At 40.3% G+C, this 19770-nt stretch overlaps 1 long non-coding RNA gene across 1 annotated transcript; it reads left to right on the top strand.

The window, feature by feature from the left end:
• Positions 1 to 7681: 7681 nt before the first annotated feature.
• LOC130156980 (uncharacterized) lies at positions 7682 to 17754 on the top strand. The gene is made up of 3 exons (XR_008824662.1): positions 7682 to 7764; positions 12707 to 12787; positions 14171 to 17754. It is a non-coding gene; the product is annotated as an uncharacterized LOC130156980 (long non-coding RNA).
• The last annotated feature ends 2016 nt before the right edge of the window (positions 17755 to 19770 follow it).

The raw sequence follows: 19770 nt of genomic DNA, 5'->3' as shown, positions 1-19770 counted from the left end.
TATAGAGTATCTGCTGAACTTCCTGATTTCCAAAGGATCATGTGGTGATTTCTCTGGTCAAAAACAATTCTGACCTGGAAAAGTAAATCATAGAATCACAGAATCATTTAAGTTGGAAAAGACCTTTCAGATCATCAAGTCCAACCACTAACCTAACACTGCCAAGTCCACCACTAAACCATGTACCCAAGTGCCACATTACACGTCTTTTAAAGACCTCCAGGGAGGGTGACTCCATCACTTCCCTGGGCAGCCTGTTGCAATGCTTGATAATCATTTTGGTGAAGAAATTTTTCCTAATATCCAATCTAAACCTTCTCTGGCACAACTGGAGGCCGTTTCCTCCTGTCCCATCACTTGTTAGCTGGGAGAAGAGACCAACCGCCCCCTGCCTACAGCCTCCTGCGAGGTGGCTGCAGAGAGCAGTCAGCTGCCCCTTGAGCCTCCTCCTCTCCAGGCATAACACCCCCAGTTCCCTCAGCTGCTTCTTACAGAACTTGTGCTCCAGCCCCTTCCCCTGCCTCGTTGCCCTTCCCTGGACACGCTTCAGCCCCTCTGTGTCCCTCCTGCAGTGAGGGGCCCACAACAGAACATGGTATTCGAGGTGCAGCCTCACCAGTGCTGAGCACAGGGGGACCATCGCTGCCCCAGCCCTGCTGGCCACGCTGTTTTGGATACAAGCCAGGGTGCTGTTGGCTGTCTGGGCCACCTGGGCAATGTCCAGTAGCTCTCATCCTGCACTGTCTAATGTTGCTGCTTTGACTCTGATCCCTTATCTCCTCCAGCAATAGCTCACTTGCTCCTACTTCTTGTTGAGTACAAGGAGAGAAAGGACATGGAAAAAGCAAAATGTTCTGTGTTCAGCCTCCTTACTTATGATGAAATATGGGAAGGGAGCTCTTGCTCTGTAAAAATTGTGAAGGGAAAGCAAATCTGTTCTTCCTGTGGCCTTGTTGAAAGAAAGAAAGAAGAGTGGGAGGGGGAAGAAAAAAGGCAAGGAGACAGCAAGCAGGTACATGAGAAGCTCTGCCTGCAGGAGAGGAGAGGGCTGGCACCCGTCACCATTTGGATTGCCCAAAAAGGGGCTGGGCCCTGCTGTGGTAGGGCTGCTTCTTCCCAGCTTTGCCTGTACTGCTGATACCGGCTGTGACCAAAAGCCGCATGTATTGGGGTGAAGCATCACCCCTTACCTGACAGTCACACCACACACAATGGTTTTGGCCCGAGCTCGCTGAGCGGAGGCGGCAGCAGAGGCCAGAGTATCAGGCAGGGACAGCAGTGCATTCAGCTAGTTGTGTGGCATATAAGGCGAACTAAACCAGCCATCTACACAGGTGCCTTATTGATACCTTTACACTGGTACTAACCTTTGCAATTAAGGGTGAATTTACTGTTGAAGACCTGTAAAATAGCCCACACAAAATGCTGATGTAGAGGTTTGTGTCGCGGGGTGACAGGCAGCATACATGCAGAGTGAGTCATAACCGTCTTGTGCTGCCTCTCACTTGCCGGCAAAGGTACCCATTTCATGTAGCAGCCACGTGAATGTCAATTAAAGGGAAGCCGTAAAAAAATTCAGCACTAGTTTGTTAAAAAAGTATTGAAGGAATTGTTGAATTTAGTTAAGTCCCTTTCGTTAACTGTTCTGCATCCTTTGGGTTTACCTGATGCTGCCTGGGCTATGCAGTATTTCTATTGTAAACACAAATAATTTCAGATACTCCTTCAACTGCTTCTAAGCTCAGATTCAGAGCGTACGTGACAAGTAGTGCCTCCTGAAAACCTGCACGTTTTGCAGTAGACATTTCTCTCTTATATTTACGGAAATAGAAGTGGATATAGTGTTTTCTTCTCAAATTTTTGGTCTGACTCTTGTGACTCTGAGTCCAGTAAGTAATGCCAGTAGCATGGGTAGATGGATCTGACAGGGTTGAGAACTAACAGCATGTCAGGCGCTTTTCTCCAATGAAGGCTATAGATCAGAGCTAGGAATCTGCTGGAGCCGGAGAGGGTGACAGGGGAATAACATCCCTTTCTCTTCCATCGACAGGGGTAATAACTCCTGGCTCTCTGGGGACAGATTGTAAAAGCCAATAGCCAGAAGCTGTGAAGCAGGGAGGGTAGAAGAATTGAAAATTAAAGAGGGAGTGAAAATTTTGTGTAAGGCTTTAGTGAGATGTTGGAATAAACCATCAAGTGTCAGCCTTTTAATTGCCTTATTGTTGATAGACCGAGTTCTTGCAATATTAGTTTTTATTACTTCATAAAGTTAAAACATTAGTAAGATACTAGTTAAAATGATGTACCATGCATGCTTTTATGTGTAGCTAGGTATCATATATTCTGTGATAACTGTTGTAATTGGAAGTGTGTGGAAAAAATGTTTTAAAAGTATTGCTTTGAAGTTAAAAATCTTTGAATAGCAGAAAAACTTGTTAATATTATTACTGTATATAGACATATTTTGAGCATGGTGATACTGCACATAGTACACAAATCAGATCATGAATGCAAATGGCTGTGTGATTTATAGTTGATGCCGCTTCATATGTAAAATTTCATGTTGTTGAGTCTTTCGTAGTTCATGAGCATTTAAGCTGTGGCTGCATTTGTGTCCAGGAGGAATGTTCCAGTACGACTAGATTTTTCTAATGTTATGATACCTGTATTATACTATGAGTTTTTCATTCATTTCTTTGTGGAGCAGTAGCTTTAACAGTTTAATGACAAACACTTAAAGAAGCAAAACCATAATAAAAGGGCATAGCTCTTGGACTCCTAAAATACAGAAGTGCTTAAAAGCGGTATTTTTTATATGAGTTGTTCTTGCTTAGTTTTTAAACTGTGACTGGTGTTTAGTTAAATCTTTTACAGACTCAGTTCACTGAAGGTGACAGAAGTACTCACTTGAGCTCAATGAAAAGTAGACATGACAGTAAATTTTTCAGTCAGAGACAGGAGATCTTGTTATAGGAGTCAGTATGGGGGTCAGGGCAGAGCCTGTTGATGATTGAGGAAAAGAGAAGTAAATTCATTCTGCTTCAGGCACTTTGTCAAGTGCCAGTAGCTTACCATTGAGAACTAGTCACCCGTTCTAGTCTTACGGCCCTAGAGGTCACTCATTTGATATAAATCATAGCACTGCATAGGCTCAGCAACCTATTGCCATTTGAGATGAAATAAAAAAAAAAAAAGAGGGATGCTTCATTCTGAATTGAAATGACTGTGAATATCCCACCACATGTTGCTGTTTAATGCAATATGTGGTTAGATATTGATCTCCAAAATCAAGTCATTAAAATGTGCAGTTTTTGTTTATTGGAATGAAGCAATTAAATGGTTCAGTTATGCCAGACCTTACCTTTTCTGATGAAAACTATTGATTTCTTGCCACAGCTTTATAAGCGACAATGTTTTTGATTACTCTTGACAAACCTCCTTGGAGTGTTAATTAAAATTGTACCAGATGAGCAGGTGTGGGAGATCATTAGATCGCCCGGATCACACACTACACTTCATATTCTGCAGCCTTGCATAATGAATAGGGCACAAGAGGGGAAAAACAATATCTTCATCAGCAGAATTAGCATCTTCTCTCTCTTTTCTTTTTTAACTAAGTGACATTACATTTTACAGTGCATCCATTTATCAGCTATTGAATAACTTCTACTGAATCTGATTAAATTCAATTTCTTTTGAAATATTACAGTGCTACACAAATGCAAAAATTTAAGTACTTGCCTGGTTTGTGTGTGAGTGCCATGAACTCATGATAACCAATGCATTCTTTCAAAAACAAAGCAGAAACTTTAGACTTTTTCCTAGCTGAGACATTTTAATGTCTGCATTTTTCTTTTGCTTAACTACATGATGGTATAAAATAGCATGCAATCTATTGATTATATTGTTTTTGAAAGAGCAAATTATTCCATGATTTATTAACTTATAATAGATTTTTTGTCTGGTGCAATATTAATCAGTTGATAATTTTTTCACACCTTAATATTATGGTAAGACAATGACAATGTATTGCATTTGTTGTATTTGTGTAGTGCAGTACAAGGATGGAGTATGCTGGTGATTATGTAGCCTGCTGTGATGAGCAGCTCTGTTGACTAGGCAGTGTAAGGGGAAAAAAAGCAAGTTAAAACAACTAAGAAGATTAAGGATGTAATGTAATTGACGATGGGACATGTGTTTGGAACAGCAGAGAGAAATGTGCAAAACATTTGATCACAAACTGCTTGGCCTGTAAATAAATAGCTTCTATTTCCATTAACATCACAGGTGAGTCCTAGTCATCAGCTAACTGAAAACTTGTGTGATGTGTTTGCAACTCAGCCCAGGTCTTACTGAACTGGTGGTTTGGGACTTAACAGTTTTAAATTAAAAAAAGGGGGATATTTAAAAAAAATCAAAATACTTCAAGTAATAAATGGAAAAAAGGGTGCCTGAGCATCAGCAGCATTTGGGATAGGCTCCCTTGAACAGAGCCAGAGCTAGATAGACATCATATGCCCTTTGACGAAGTTGTCTTCTCTGTGCCTGTTTATCTTTCTGGAAATGAGGTAAAACTTATTGTATAGTACTTGCAGTACAACAGCATTGCAGTATTTCTTTAATCTTTATAAAATTGTTAGAAATCCTAGCATAAATGTAAATTCAAATTGCAAACCTGATATACATTTCTTAATGCTTAATTGATGGTGCATTATGCTTTTCAAAAACTCTCCAAAATGGTAATAATATTGAAAAGAGGCAACCCTGTGTTTACTGTTCTGACTGCAGAATTATAAAAGCTAGCACATTACAACAATGGAAGAGAAGGTTTAGAATTTACCTACACATTGGACATGTAGATACATTATTGTCTTCCAGCAGCAGAAATCCAGCGGAATAACTTGAGTTGTCCCATTGATTTAGGTGAGCAATATAAATGAGCTGGATATTAACTCCAGCCGGAGCAGTGACTCCTTTACAGTAATAGTGGACTATGTTTGAATCTTGTAATTTGATCATGTTTTTTGAGCTTGAATGCAGAATGTGTTGATCATCTTTATTTTTTGACCTGATTCTGTAAGATGTGGATATTTCTGACATTACGTAAAACATTCTTTATATTAATGAATTTACTACTTGCTGACTTCACTTGGAGACGTTGCTTCTTTTCATTGCATTTGAAAGGGGTGACTTTCATTCAAATGCATATCATTTGCAGGACAATTTTCCATAGACTTCAAAAATAATTTGGAGGCACTCTTTGTAATCTTTTTAGGAGGAGGAAGGTATTTCTATTCCTGGACTGTAATTTCTCTTGAGTTAGACTGAAAAAAAGGAAGAGTCGGTTATTTCCAAACAGTGACTGAAATTGCCATGTACATAATGTTTGCTTGGTAGCTTCAAAGTGGATGAAGAAAGATTGATTCTCCCAGGATGGTTTAATGTGGATACGACTGTAACAGCTAGTATCACCCAGTACTCTTTGGAATAGCCTTCGTGTGAGCCTGTTAAACAGAGTGGAATGGAAACTAATACATGGGCTCAGCCCCTGTCAGAGCTGAGGTATAATGTGAGAAACCCTGGAGTGTTGCTGCTTGTGTGCTACCTTCTTGGATAGGTTACTGCAACAGCTTCTAAGAGTCAAACTTATAAGAGCTAAACTTTGCAGGAAAAAGCCAGTGACAAAAGAGATTAAATAATCTAACAGGTATAACTGAAAGCAAAGGAAGGGATGTTCATATGCTGTGAGCACCTAGGGTGTATTTTCCCATGTTATTCAATACTTGTTCCAGTTAATTTGAAATTAAAAAAAAAAAAAAGACATTAAGATTTTTGCTGACATTCCAGATGTATCATATGGTATTTAAAATTGTAATACTTCGGGAGGTAGAGAAACAGTTTTGTGCTACATGATCAACATCCTAAAGGAAGGCTGAGGAAACTATTTCAGCTTTGTACCCTAAAATTAAAAATACTTTTTTTTTTTTGGTACCTGAATGCATCCAAATAAGCTTTCAGATTGCTGCTTTTTCTGCAGAATAGTAGCAATAATAACAATCATTTTCTTTTACATAGTTCCTTTAATTTCAGGAGTCAAATCATTTCACAGTCAGTGATTAAACACGAAATGGCCAATGTGCCTGAAACCCAGCTTTAATTGCCTGCAGAGGATGCATCACCAACTAGCCAAAATGTAGACAGCATATAAGGTATTATAATATTGGTTGGGCATGGAAAAATCTCTGTACTTCTAACTGTTGATTTCCTATCTTTTCTTCAGAACAATTACATCATTGTGTTTGTTAGTAACCTTTTTTTGCTTTCAAATGGCTCTTAGCCACATTGCATGTAAAATGAGTGAAACCTGGAATCTCTCAGGACTAGTGGTTCTCTTTATTCTTTGCTCTGTATTGAAAATCATTCCTGTCAGCTGATGCTCTCCAAGCTGCCTGGAAGAACTTTGGCATAGTTTTCCTAACCTTTCAAACAGTAAAAGCAAAACTCTGCTTTGATATTTTTTTTTTTTTTTTAAAAAAAGCTAGAGGACTTGGCCCAGCGCCATTAAGGATGCAGGCAGCTGTGCTGCGGTCTGACAGCATATTCCACAAAACGCTGAAAAGTTCTCGGGGTCCCTGGAGTGGGCTGAGGCACTTTGCTTGTACTTAACATATATCAACTGTCACCCGATGGCAGTCGGTGTTGAACTGAACACAATGGAACATCCAGATGGTCTAAACAAAGCGAACAAATGTTCACTGCTATTAAAAGCTGTTTACATCAACTTCCAGTATTTCATGTGCTGAAGTTTATATTGTGTCACTGCTGGGGTGCTTAGCTCCATCCTCAGTTCATATCAGAGATTTCTGAACTATTGTTGCTTATGTGTTAAAATAACATTCTGAATATGCCTGAAATACATGCCACTGAACCTTTTTTAAAAAAAAATAGGAAATAGGTCATTGTATGCTAATCACATGCTTTCAAATACTGCAATTGATTGTCCCATCTAATTTCCCTTTGCTTTTCCCCCAGTGTAGCCTCCTTCCAACACCTCCCACCGCCCCACGCGCTGAGCGTGCACTGCACGGGCACTGAGCCGATTGCTGCTGCACTGGACTGTCTCACTGTGGTAGCAGAGTGCCACCAGTGCCTGCTGGCTGTCCCGTGGGTATGTTTGTGGGTGCCATAGTTTGCTTTCTTCCCTGAAAGACACTGAGATATCTACTGCTGTCTTATTAGTGATTAAGAAGTGTAAGTGACAAATGGACATTTTGCATCTCCTTCTTCTGACCTTTGTTCTTGGTGTCTGCTTTACTGAAAGTCTAGATCCCTGCCTTCTACTTGTTAAAATAAATTAATTTGTGGGACACAAGCTTAGTTCAGTCTATTGTTCTTCCTGAAGCTGCAATGAATTTCTTAGGAAGACTGTGAGTGAGAAAACCTTTCCAAAAGAATGCTGTGTTTTGCAACCATGGCTTCTGGTTAATAGTATATCATTCTTGCAAGAACACCCAAAAGTGCTTGAAGCACTAAAAAAACCCTAAATTGTACTGATTTAAAGAACTGAGAGATATTATTTCAAATATGTGAGTGAAAGTTCACATGCAAGCTGTTATCCATCTGCAGAATATTTGTTTCCAAAACACAAATGAACTGTTATTTCAATTCATTTTAAGATTAAACTTAACCTGCCCTCCCTCCTCCCCGCAAACATCATGTTGTTAAGATCTTAGAGAAGATTGAATTGGTCATTAGCCTTTTCAGGTAAGGGCTTTTTTCTTTCGTTTGTGCCCTGTAGACCTAGCTGTTGCTGGTCACCATGGTATAAATAATACAATATTAAAAAAAGGGTGCTTGAAAAACATTTTTAAACCGCAAGAATCTAATACTGATGTTCATGATTTGTTTATACCAATTGTATTTATCCCAGCATATGTCATTTAGCTTCTTGTTAGTGATAGCACTAACTCTCACAAAATGGACAAAAATGTGCGTATGTCCTCTGAGAGAGAACTCCTGTCACACTTTAGAGGTTTTGAATAAACTGGGCTCTGCAGCATCAAAACAGGGCTGCTGGGGACATGTTCTGAAGGTCTATTTGGAGTATGCTAGTGTTACTCTTTTTAAGATCTTTATACCGCGGAGAAGATTTGTAATTCTCAAAGTTAGTGCATTTACAAAGTGGATAGGGAAATTATAATTCTGAATTCAGGTTTATTTAATAAGCTATTAATATTTAAAAAGGATGGTTATTTTATAATACCTAATAAACAAATGTTTCTGCTTGTTTACAAATAGTTGTTTCTCTGCAAGCATGTTAATTACAATGTTGAATACAAGAATTTGAATATTACAAGACTTATTTTAGTATTGAGAAATATGATGTGATCTGTTACTTTTGTAAGTGTGATTTTAACTGCCTCTGTAAATGTATGAATGAACAACTGAAGCTGTTCCAATCTTCTCTGGTATTTTTAAAAGCTTAAAAAACAGTGGTACGTGTAATAAAATGAAATGCTTTACAAAACCATTTTCCTTTCAGACAACAATACGTGACCATAGTGTAAGATATAAACATTAAACTTTAATATCTGGTTTCTCTATTAGTTGTGAAGGTGATGTGGCAAATAGTGCATTTTTCTGGTGTGTTCTAGCTGATAATTGTTACATTGCATACAAGACCAATTTCTATTTTCAGAAGCTTTGAGCGTGAGGTTCCCAGGTCCAGATTTGGTATGCATAACTTTTTCAAGTCAGTGCCATTTCATTCTAAGCTTTAATAAAATATTTAACTTTAGGCTATTGATGTGAAAATCCTGTTTGTGGTGTTCTGCACCATGCCCCCCCCCCCCCCCCCCCCCAGCCCCCAATGCTGCAGAGAACCAGAGCAAGCTCAAGTTTTTCAAGCTTTTCTCACTATTATTTTTTTGTTGCAAGGCTAAGTCTCCTTTCCTTAGTGCTGTGTCTGCTGTACAAAGACCAAACCCTTGGCTTGGCAAATAACCTTAGGCATAAAGTTACTGCTGGTAATTTCCTTTGAGTTCTGCAACGCCCACATCGTTTTCACAGATGAAATGGCTCCTTACAGGCAACTTTATCTGTGGAACGTAATGGAAAGGGTCTGATACATCTCTGTCATGGAAGATCTATAATTCACCTTATTGTCCTGAGCTTTTCTGTCATTTCCCTGTCTCCTGAATCCTTGAACCCAGCAAGTGTACGGCACTGCTCTGCACGGAGGTAGTCTCCTGGCATTATGGTGCACTTTGATTGCAGGACACACACTCTAGAAACACCAAGGTAAGCTTTTGCATAACCAGCTTGCACAGTATTTAGTTCTTACAAGGTCCGTGCATCAGAAACATATTAAATATATAGAAGAAGTAGGGTGAAACCCCTGGTGACACAGATGGGCGTAGCACTTGAGACGTCTTTTCTAGAAGGTTGAGCTAGTTCCCATGTTATACTGGAACATGACAATAAAAGAACTGAATATTTTTCTGCATTAAAAAATGATTAATCTCTGATGTTACCATTCCAGGGGGTTTATTGCCAAAACTATAGGAAGTAGATGCATAAGGAAATGTTTTACAATAAAGGTGACATCATTAACTTTAAGTATTTTGCAAAGCAAGACTTTTCTTGACCATGCAGAATGAGAGAGAAAGATTTTACTTTACGTAAGGGAGCCCCGAGAGGTACTGGGAACAGAGAACTCTTGCAAAACCATGGTTCTCATGTTTGACAGGGGTCAAGCATTGTGCCCGCTGTAGATGAGCCATTTGGAGCCAGATTGTCAATCCAAACGCAAGCTGCTCCGTTTCCTGTTTATGCCTGTGCAGAGTTACACATCCTGACTCGCTCGCCTTCAGCTGCAGGTTTTTCCGCACTCCCTAGGAGATTTCTTCTTAAAATGGCTTGTTATTTGTCATTTAAGTAAGCCATTGGAATTTTGTTAATTCCTGTTTTACTTCGCACATGCAAAATGGTATAATTAGCTAAAGGAAGATAATGTTAAGGTAGTAAGAGTTACTGATACTACTAATTAAATGACCTCTGCAAAACAAAATCTGATCAGACCATGCCTGAATGTAGAGAACTGATGCCAAGTTTACAGCTTCACTGAGGCCTGGCCTATTGTATATCTGACCTGAGGTTATCAGCAATTAAAACCTGGTCTAGTCATTTAAAAATAAGCTTTTTGTATATTACACATGTACATTTTTCCATCTGTCATAAGATTAATTAAACATGATTTCACTATAAAGGGACATTTTTAGCAGAGTGGTTTGCTTGGAATGTTTATGAAATTCCTCCACAGACAGAGACTGTTATGATTTTTTTGTTGTTCAGCAGTGTAGCTCTTAAGTAGTTGTCTTTTTTTTTTTTAATCCCCCCATCCAGTGAAGTGAACTGAAAACTAAGCAAACTTGACAGTTCACCGTGTTTTGTCCTTTCCCCTTAAATTGGAGCACAATGAGAAATAATTTTGATTATATCCAGGTTAGCCCTGTCAGAGTTCCTCGGCATTGGCTAAGTCGTGCCCTTCTTTAAAGCTAAGGTTTTACTAAATGTAATGGTCTGTCTTATAGGTACCAAAGAGTTTCTGTTAATTACCTACAGGCCTGGCTTAAAAGCTAAAGGAGAGTAGTTACTGAGGAAGGAGATTGCTAATTAGTCCTTACTTCCAACTAAATGTGGATGCTATTTGATAAAATGACTGACAATGAACTACATATTCCTCCCTCCATCTCTTGTTGCTTTACAGTAATTAGAACTTAGATCTTTAACACATGCTACACTGATTCATAAAGAAGCACCACACTGAAGCTGGAAGGGATTTTATTAATCTAACAGTATACTTTCCCATAAAATAACATATATGGCATGAGCAGAATAAGTGTATTAAAAAAAAAAAAAGTTCAACCAGCATAATTGCAAGGGGAAAAAGAAAGAGTATTTTGCAGCTTTTCTGCAAATTTGACAGAATTAGGAGGAGTCCTATTTTCCTCATACTCAGTAGGAGCAGGATTGGACAGGGTCTTCAGCTGGGGTCACTTGGCCTAGTTTTGAAATTAATGTCCCTTTTGCCCTTTACACTATAAAAGAATGTAACCTGTGACATACTGATAAAGACTGACAAAAATATCTAAACATCTATAATGAAAATTAAGAAGTTCTTCCTTTGCTCACTTATTCCTAGCCTGTGAATAACTCTGTTAAACTTGGTAGCGCTATCTTTGCTTATGAATATGGTTTTTATCTGTATGGTATTAAAATACTTGCCAAGGATTAATGGATTATAATATAGTGATACCGCTATAAGGCAGGAAAATCTTGTTGCCCTCATTTTACAGACTGAAACTGAGCAACTTTGATGATTTCTGTAATTTTGTGTAAGACTGAGACATGTCTGAAGCCCCTGTTTTTTCCAGTCCCAACTCTGAGGTGGACTCAGCCACTCATCACATAAACTTAAGTACCAAAGATTCACACCTGATACCTGTGTTCTGAACTTTGTCTTCATTCAAAACTCCCTCACTCCCTCCCCAACAAAAAGAAAACTCAATGCAAACCAAAAACCCAAACAAACCACCCCGAGCCACAAGTCAGCTTTGGAAAAGTCATTACAGAAAATATCATTCATATACACAACTGAATGAATTCCTTTTCTCCCAAGGGATGATTATATTTAATGACAGAGCAGAGCTGAGGCTTGGAAATTTGGTTTTAATGGATGTTAAACTAACCATTAAATGCAATCAAGTTTATTTTCTATGTTATTTGAAGTCAAAAGGGTGGTCAGAGTCTCTTTCCAGACATTCCCTGTTGTCTTGATAAATTTTGTTAGATAACAGCTGATGAAGGTATTTATATCTTGAGTAAAGTGAGTATTGTTTGACCATAATTTTCTATTTTTGTCGTCATTTATTGTGTGCTTCTTACGTTATAGAAGTACTTGATGTAAATTGCAGAAAATAGCATTTTAAACCTTTTTTCCTCAATTGTCTTTTCAGTACACGTAAGATCATGGAAACATTCTGCAGTACCCAAGTTAACTTTAGAATGGTTAAGCAGCAATTCCCTTGATGACCATGTTCACATTGTGAGATGCATCAACACACATGTTTTGTCTATCAGGCCAAAAGAATATCCCATTTAGGGCTTTTCCCCACAGTAATCAAGGCTGAAGACAGCAAAACAGCATTCCCTTCAGAGGACACAGCAACAAAATGAACTCAACATTTGTTAAGATTAAGCCCTGGTCCTAGTTCCTTTTTGCAATATATTGTAGTGTGACTTCGGTTTCCTACAGCAAAGGCAGCCAAGGTAAAAAGTACAAGACTGCAGATTAATTTAGCAAAAATGCATTGCTGTGCATGAAGCTCCTTAGGTTCAGACTTGTTACTGGTCGAAGCTGGCCTATTGATCCTCATCCATTCTAGCTGGGTAAACCTGCAAGTCTCTGCTAAGGTATGCTTGTAGCATGAAAGGGCTCAGGCTCTAATTAAATGCATAACACATGTAAAAAGCTTTTCCAGTTGTTATAGTTAACGTAACTAATATCAGTCTGAGCCTAATGCCTTCCTTTATTTAGGAGGTGAAAGAGTTTGTGTGAAATATATTTGTGTCTCTGAAAATTTTAAAACATAGTGTCTGTTTTACTATTATGGTTTTCACTAATTTTTTTTTCTTTTATTTATAGCAAGATGCCTACAAGAAGCATATTGGCTGCCTTTTCCTGGAAAAAAATGGCTGGCATAAAAACAAATAGCCTGTGGATTTGGTAAGATGATAAACAGAAAGAATGTCATCAGTTTCAAAACATTTCTCTTCTATTTGCAATGGACTATTGAATTATGCCTCTAGTTGAGAAATATGAATAGTAATCTCACTTTTGTACACCTTGTGATGGCTTTCTGGAGACCACTCAAAAATTTGCTTTAAAATCCAAGAAAACAAAACCAAGGCAAACAAAGCAAGCTATGTTCACAGTTTTGCTTTGAAATATCACAGGCATATTGTTACTAAGGACCCAGTTTTACCAGCCTCTTCTTTGTAGAATTCTCATCTACTTTGATTATTAGATAAAGGCTAATTTTGTTGGTTTGCTTTGCCTTGGTTTAGTTTCTTTTTTTTTCTTCCCCACCCCCCCGAATTCTTAATTTTTCCATACTTCCAGTGTATTTTTAAATTACTGCAAAAATTCCCCTTCCTTCTCTTGCGGCTAGCAGGAAGCCAGCAGGATACCAATACTGCTTACTCACAGAAATTAAAAACAAAACAATAAAGAAAAATAAATAAAAAAACAATAAGAAAAATAGAGAAATAGAACAAATGAGACACTATCTTTTCTCTTAAAGCTTAATGTGTTGTGCATTGGTTATTCAATATACTGGAGTTTAGAGTAATGAAACTTCCTCAGGAGAGTTTCTGCAGAATTGTGTTCCTAGTTATTTCAGTGTCTGCAACTGCAGTGTGGTGTTGAACTGCTCGTCCTGTTTGTGTGCTCATAAAATGGGTAAAAAAGCAGTAAGCCAGCAACAGCAGCCTTGCAGCCCACAGTCCATATTCAAGGTGTGACAGTTCATACTAAGAGGCAATCCATTTATTCATTTATTTTTCTCACACCCCTGCAGATGCTGGTGTTTGCAGCCCTTGCCAGGCAGGCACAGGTGATGTCAGGTGGTCTGGGGGGGTGTGTTCATCGTATCCTCAGCGTATCAGGTCTCTCACTCCTCCTGTTAGGTCTTTCCTGAGGTACCTGGACTATCCAGCACTCCTGCTCACAACTAGAACTGCAGTGTGTGCCGGGGGAGACACATTCCTTGGAGTTCACTGGCCCAGACAAGGGCACCAGCAACTCATTACCCTGCTCATGCTGTAAAAAAATGACTGTAGTAAGAAAGAAAAGGAGGAAGTACGCTTCTATCTTCTTTTCTCTTTCTTCAATTAATACTATTGACATCATTATGTGATCAAGCTGCCTATTCCCCCTTGAATCAAAACATAGCTCCCTAGGGCGTCTATTTGAAATATTTTTTGATGCAATTACTTAATTTACATTTACGTAATTGTAACCCACCCTCCTTCAAAAATGTTGATTCCAAATTCTCAGTCTCATATTTTTCTCCAAATTTGCATATCTTTTATTTTCTTAAATCTTTAGGTTCATCAGCACCATGGACATATGATCAAAGACTTGTATCCAATTCAGCATCTTCACTCTAGGCTTTGGGATAAATAGACCTCTCCATTTGCCACTGACGTGTGTGAAGAACAGCTCATAACATGATTGAACTCCATTGATTTTTCATAAAAGTTTAATAAGATGATACAGGTCAAAAGCTCTGCAAAATTTGCAATAAATTCCTGTGGCAATCTGAACAAGACTTAGTGGGGAGAGATGACACCAGAAGAATTTAAATACACGTTGAATTATATGGAGGGTAGCAAGGACTTGAAACTTTTTGATTAATCATTTTGAACGTTGGACTTCAGATTATGAGATATATAATGTTGTGTACCTTTCCTTGTGTATGCTTTCTTTTTGTGTAGAGGTTACTTGCACATAACTGCTTTAGTAGGCAACAGATCTCAGAAAAATTCACTCCCCCACAAAAAAATAGAAAAAAAAAGCCTCAGATTTACGTGTGAGTAAATAGTTTTGGGTTTTGCCATTTTCCCTGAGATAGTTGACTAACATTGCATGAATGCATTCAAATCAGGTGAGGCTCCAGCTGTGCTACAATTTTCAACCAAGTCCAGGGCACAGCTGTCTAATAAGTTCCCTGAGCTGGTTGCAGTATGAGTTAGATGCCATTTAAAAACTGGCTGGGCAAAACGCAGAATCAGATGTCCTCTGGGGTTACAATACAGAAAACACCTCTACAGGAAGCCTTGGTAGCTCATCCAAGAGCTTAGAGGTTGTCCCCAGGCCCCGTTGCCTCCTCTGTGGTGGCCTGGGAGCCCTGGCCACCAGTGGGGGAAGCCTGGTGCAGCACATCACTGCTGCCACGCTCGTGGCTGCAGGCCAGAGTTGCGGGCTGAAGACTGGCCAGGTTGGTCTGAGGAGTTGTCCCTCATGTCATGAATTTTTCATGAACAACAAAACCTTTTTATGGCTTAACTTTATTCCCTGAGCTTGCAGGCTGCAGAGGAACAGGATGTTTACTGTACGTACAGCAGCCGTTGCCACTGAAGAGGGGCTGCCTTTAGGGCAGGCACGGTTCCCTCCTCAGCTGTGCCGCCGTACTTGCAATGGTGTCATGGGTCCCGAGGACCTCCAGTGGGAATGGGGGCTGCGCCTGGGAAGTCTGTGCCTGGCTGTCCTTATTGCCCTTTCCAGCAGCAGGAGGCATGCACTTCTTTCTTCCCGTGCTAGTACCTCCTCTCCCCAGCACTGGCAGGTGAGTTGCTGGTTTTTGCTCTCTACACTGAACTCCAGAACTTAGTGCAGCTCTGCTCAGATGGAGGGAACAGCACAAGGATTCAAAACCTGGGTTTCGTCCCTGCCACTGAAACACCCCAGGGCTGATTCATTCCCTTTTCCTCTCTTTAGCTTGACCATTTTCTTTGCAAAAATACCCCACCCAAAACATCACTCCCACCTTAAAAAGCTTATACTGCTTTCGGTGGGCTTAGGGCTAGGAATGCCATGAGTTAACATAAGGATTCCATTAAATTCCAGTTTTGCCTTGAGCGAGATGGGGGTTCCATACAGTTTTTCAGGGAAGTGCGTGCTATGTTCCTCCCAAACGCACTGTGAATAGGTTTTCATGCAAGTAAGGTGCCGTTTAATCTCATCCTCAGGTTTCAGATACAGGATGTGGTAAAAGTCTCCTTGTCATTAGCTGATGTTTTTGTGTCACATGTACTACGTAGATCACTTCATGAAAAGGTGTGGAATTTTCTTTTGAATTCAAAATCACAAAATACAGTTTGTTGAGAACACTAAGAAGTTTTTTGCCACAGGTTTTGTGGCATGGAGCAGTATCCTATTAAAGATAACCAAGAATACCAGCATTCCTATGGATCTAACACACTGAAAAATGAGCTTTGTGCTCCCTTGATAGTTGAGCAGTATGAGAGGGGAGAATTCAGTGTATAAATCTAAACCCCTCTGGAAAACATTCTTTATAGCTCCAATAAAGTCCCCTAGCTACTTCAGTGTTTGCTGTTGACACCAAAGACACCTGAATATTCCTTAATGTACTGAAATGTCCCAGAGGGTCACCAGTAAGAATTGCACATTTTCTGGTGTGGTGCACAGTTTTTAAAGGTTCCTCTCTATTACCATCTTCATTGCTGTCCTATAGATAAAAAAACAGGCAATTCTCTATTTGCTTTATGCGCTGCCTCAGTGCAATGGCTATGTCCCAAAGTGATGCACTCAAAATGTCAAGTACAAACCCAAAACTGGAGAGAGGATTCTGCAGGAGCTATAAATTCCCTCTTCTCCAAAGGTTATTTCTGCACTCACCCTTGGTGTGCACAACTTATTTCTGTGCTTGGGTTAATGTTTAGGTTTTCTTTGTAAATCATCTTTTATTCTAAAAACTAAATTGAAATCCTCCTGTTCACTTATTAGATTTGTGGGTTCTGTAGATTGTACAACATTTTTAAGTGGGAGAATTCTGTTTTGAGTTATAGTTCTTCAAGTGAAGTGTTTATTTGCTCTATAACCTTTCCTGTCTGTACTTTCAGAAAGGCAGTCCAGCAGTGGTTTAGGGGCTCATATTTTGTAATTAGTGTCTTATAATTAAAATATGTTTTCATATGATTTTAATTTATCCAGTATGTACACCAAGCTCTAGATCTTTGCACAGTGTAAGTTACTACCCAGACACTGTACTTTGTTAGTACTTCAGCGTCTGATGCGTTCTACATTTCCTTCACACACGTGTCTTGTTGGAGTTTCCATTAGTGTTTATTCTGATCAAGTGTATTTGTGTAAAGATTAGGACCTGGAGCTGGTTAGCAGGTTTCAAAAGTCATCACCTTGGAGACAGTGATGCTTTAGCTGTGGCAGCACGCCAGTGTGGCTCACCAGGCAAAAGGCATCTTCTGAGCTGGGGCTGGGCCCCAGGGAGGGGCACAGAGGACAGCTCTGTCGCCCACGGCAGGGTGGCCAGGGCAGGTCTCGGCAGCTGCCTCCTGCCTTCACTCCAGCTCTGCCTTCAGCTGTAGCTGGAAGGGCAGGGTCCTGTGGATGACCTGGCCCTGCGGTGCATGTTGGATACTGCACAAGGTAGGAGATGAAACCAGTTTATTTTCCGTTCTTGTTCTGCACTCCCAGAACTACTCAGTAGCTTTCACCAAAGCCACTCGGGCTGGATAGGTTTTGTTTCCCCTCTCCCCGTGTCCATGAAGGGGGGATTCACCTAGGTGAAATACTGTTGGGACCTACGAGGAAAGGGACTCTCTACATGCGAAGAACCATTTTTTTTTCAGGTCTGCTATATGGCAGTTGATTTTATACATAAGCAAAGTTATTTTTATGAGGCCTTTCCCACCCTTTGAAAGTTGAGCACCTCTTTTTGTTTTCTTGGCTACATTTTCTTATGAATCTCTTACTCTGCTAAACTGTGTTATTTTTTTCTTTCTCTGCAAAGACTTGTGATTTTTGAATGTGTATGAGTAGCATTTATCCCCCCTCCAGTAATGTGACTACTTATGTTTTATGCTTCTGAAGGATTCAGCACTGTGGGAAAACAGAATGCTGTGTACCAAAGAAATAGAAGAATATTAATGTATTCAAATGAAGGGAAATAAAAATTGAATCCAGACTTGCATTGCCTATAAATTATTACAATGTGTACAAGTGTAATTTAATAGAGAGTAACTTAACTGCAGCTTAGTAATGACATACTTTATCCTGCATGTAAACAATAAGAAATGTGTTTTTTCTTCAGAAATAGTTGATGCGTTAGGCAGGGAAAACCAGCATCTTTCAGAGCTTATGTTAGACCAGTGGAAAATATCAATGTAGGGAATCTTGAGAGATAAGACCAGAAAAAAACAAGTTGACATTCATAAAATTGGCTTATTTAAGTATAAATGGACTTTGTTATAGGGATGAGCTCTGAACTGGGGATGCAGTTACCTCCAAACCCCCAGGGAAGTCTAAGCACTGATTTCTGGCAGAGGCCTCTGCGTTATCTCCCTGTCTTGTGTTTGTCTTCTCTGCCCTCCATGCCTTGTCCGTCTTGCTTTCCCCCTCCCTCCTCGGCACTTCTTGTTCCCCTAGTGTTGTCTCGGGTCTGCTCACCTGCCCACGGAGGTGGCCCCTGATGCCAGCACATGCTGCTGACTTCCACAAGACTGTCGGAAGGTGGAGGCACTCCAGGAGCCGCCGTGCTGAGGACTTCCAACACTGGCAGTGTTGGGCTCTTACATTTTCACAGCAGCTTCATGGTCCAGTGTAACTTCCACTGCCCTAAGCAGGGACAGAGTCACCCCAAGAGGCTGCGAGCGATGCCGCACCACCAGCACCCACCACACAGGTAGTGGGAAGGTCCAGAGGGAGCTTCCAGGTGGCAGTGACCTGTGCACCAAACACAGCCACCTCTCAGCAGCAGAAGCTGCAGGAGCATGGAGGAACGCAAAAAGAGCCTGGAGTTTCTGGGGAGCAGTATGTATGTAGAAATCGGCCATGCCTTCTCTGGTGGGAGAAACGTGTTGCCTTGGACATGCCGCAGTGTTGAGTGGGTGTGGGGAAGGCTTCTGAGGAGGGGGCTTGGCTCAGCCCTGGGGAGGCTCATGGGAACTTCAGCCAAGTGCTTTAAAATGAAACGTGTTCTTGTCGTCTGTCTGGGAAGAGCTGTGCCCGTAGGAGATGGGCAGCTCTGTGAGGGCAGGGGGCGTGTATCCAAGCAAACCCCTCTGGCGCCAGAGAAGGAGGAGCCCAGCGAGCCTGCGGCTGAGGAAAGGGGATGCAGCTGAAGGCTTCGTATGCATTACTATTGTTTTCTGCAATGATTGTGCTTGAAGAGAAATTAATGAATGATTTATGAATAAATAATAGGACGAAAGATTTACATTGTAGCCACAAAATAAGCTTTTAAATTTTCATCCTTGTATGTCAGGATCTGCAGTCCCAAAGAACAACCAAGTGGCTTTCATTCATTTTTATTTCCCTTTTATCATGTAATTTGAATGGTCAGTTTTTTGTCAGGGTGTGGGGCACTAGTCGGTGGAGTGATGGGCACCTTTCCTCATGCAGCCCATGTGGAATTCCCTTCTGCCACCAGTCTGTGAGCCTGGGAGCCAAGTGCTCTTGAGCTCCTGCTGCGCTGTCCTGTGACAGTCCCGATGCCTTGCAAGGCCCATCAGGAGAGAGGGAATAAAAAAAGGATTTGTTTGTCCCTTAAAATTAGAGGCAAGCAAATATCAAAATACCTGAAAGCTTCTAAGACCTTGTCTGAAAGAGGGAGCTTCAGATACAACGAGCACCATTAGTAACGCTTCGAAGAGCTCCCTATCCATGCTCTGGTTTCTGCTTTTGCTTGTGCTAGAGGAGTGACAGCGGCAGAGAGCCACGGTTCTGAAATTTGCCATTGTTGTTGTTTGGGTTTAGTTTTTCTGAAAGATTTTTGAGGAAGACACTTCTCATTTTCCTTCCATTTATTTTTATCTGTGAAGATTCTGGTTTTCTTTTCTTTCTGGCTTTTTTTTTCCTTACCTGTTTGTTTGCAGATGATAGTTTTGTTTTCTACTTTCTGTCTTTATTTTGCTGCAAGTCCTTTGTTTTAACTTTTGTACTTTTTC

This window comes from Falco biarmicus, chromosome 11 (assembly GCF_023638135.1).
Source record: "Falco biarmicus isolate bFalBia1 chromosome 11, bFalBia1.pri, whole genome shotgun sequence".
Lineage (NCBI taxonomy): Eukaryota > Metazoa > Chordata > Aves > Falconiformes > Falconidae > Falco > Falco biarmicus.
This window is presented reverse-complemented; position numbering and strand designations above follow the sequence as displayed.